At 37.9% G+C, this 1,854-nt stretch overlaps 1 protein-coding gene and 1 long non-coding RNA gene across 2 annotated transcripts in view; one reads left to right on the top strand and one right to left on the bottom strand.

Moving 5' to 3' along the window:
- LOC117948610 (spondin-1-like) overlaps positions 1–1,854 on the top strand; it is a 142,967-nt gene that overhangs the window by 69,461 nt on the left and 71,652 nt on the right. The gene's annotated exons all lie outside the window — the stretch shown is intronic.
- LOC117948679 overlaps positions 1–1,854 on the bottom strand; it is a 27,492-nt gene that overhangs the window by 5,013 nt on the left and 20,625 nt on the right. The gene's annotated exons all lie outside the window — the stretch shown is intronic.

The raw sequence follows: 1,854 nt of genomic DNA, 5'->3' as shown, positions 1-1,854 counted from the left end.
TCAGGCTCTATTAGGGATATCTGGATCAGCTCTGAAATGGTTTTCATCTTACCTTACCGGTAGAAGTTTTAGTGTCTACATAAATCAGAACATGTCGGATACAGCAGGCTTATCGAGTGGTGTTCCTCAGGGTTTTGTCCTGGGACCGATCCTTTTCCTTCTGTATATATTCCCTCTAGGACAGATAATAAGCCACTTTCAGGATGTCTCTTATCACTTGTATGCAGATAACATTAAGTTATACTGTTCCTTTAAGCCTACTGAGTTATTTAAACTGTCATATTTAATGAATTGTCTGACTAGGATTAAGCAGTGGCTAAATTACAACTTTTTAATGTTGAACTCAGCCAAGACTGAAACTTTAATTATTGCTCCGGAGCAGAGCATCCCTCAGATTAAGAAACACATTGGTGAGTTAGGTTCGTCTGTTCAGCCCAGTCTTAGGAGCTTAGGTGTTGTTTTTGATGCGGCCATGTCTCTGGAGAAACACTCGAAACAACTTATTAAAAACTGTTTCTTTCAATTAAGGAACATTTCAAAGATAAGAGCCTTGGTGTCAAAAGCCGAGTTGGAGATGATCATTCATGCTTTTATCTCGTCTTGCTTAGACTATTCTAACAGTCTTTTTATTTGTCTTAATAAGAAGGATCTTTGTCGTCTCCAGACTGTCCAAAATTCTGCTGCTAGGCTTTTAACCCACACGAGTAAAAGGGCACATATTACTCCAGTTTTAGCTTCACTTCATTGGTTACCAGTGATATTTAGACTGCACTTTAAAATTCTGGTCCTAACTTTTAGAGCCCTACAAGGACAGGCACCCCCATACATCTCTGACCTGATACAGCTGCGTACATCCTCACGTAGCTTGAGATCAACAGGCCAGAGACTATTAGTTGCCCCCCGTACACATTTTAAAACTAGGGGGGACCGCTCATTTCAAGCTGTTGCACCCAGGTTGTGGAACGCTTTGCCTCCTTCCATGCGCTGCTTAGACTGTGTGGAAAACTTTAAAACTCAGTTGAAAACTCTGCTTTTTAAAGAGGCTTTTAACTAGATTGTAGGGTGGTTAGGCTGGTCTTATGTGTACGTGTTATTCTTTTGTTTTTATTTTTATGATGTATTGTATTTATGAGAATTGTTAAATGCTTTTGTTGTGAAGCACTTTGTGATCTTCATCTGAGAAAAGTGCTATACAAATACATTTTACTTACTTACTTACTTACTTTACTTAAGAGGTAGAATCAACCAGCCTTTCAGCATCAGCTAATTCAGTGGCCTGTGCAAGGTGTGGGACTTCAACTTGATAAGCCATGACATTTCTATCAAAGCATGTAGTTTGAAATGGTTGATATTCCAAACAATAAAGCCTAGAATCAACAAGATATATGTTTTTGACCAGTCCAAATTCTGGCATATTAGCATTCAATACTTTAGCAAGGATCATGGACTTCTCAGTTATGTATTTATTACCATTTATCACAAGCCAGTTAACTGATACAGCATTTTTCACTTCAATGACACCTAGGAAGTCTCTCAATTTTCCTGTTAAATATTGTAAATCTTTAACCTCAGATACAGGTCCCATCTCCTTTTCACTTGATAAAAGTGGATGCATGGAAGGCTCAACATTTTGTCAGCTTTCATATATTTGGTTCTGATTAATCAAAGATTTGCATACATTTTTAAAATTTAGGTTGGAAGCCCATTGTTTAAATAAACAGTGTTTGGATTTGAACCGCATACACATATGTCTGACCATTGGACCCAATAATTGTATCTGCGATGGCAAATGTATCATATAATGCTGTTTAGGTGTAACATTGTGGTCTGGGAAAAGCTCCTTCCAATGCTTCA

This window comes from Etheostoma cragini, chromosome 8 (genome assembly GCF_013103735.1).
Source record: "Etheostoma cragini isolate CJK2018 chromosome 8, CSU_Ecrag_1.0, whole genome shotgun sequence".
Taxonomy (NCBI): domain Eukaryota; kingdom Metazoa; phylum Chordata; class Actinopteri; order Perciformes; family Percidae; genus Etheostoma; species Etheostoma cragini.
The sequence above is the reverse complement of the archived record's forward strand: the minus strand, read 5'-3'. Positions and strand labels throughout refer to the sequence as shown.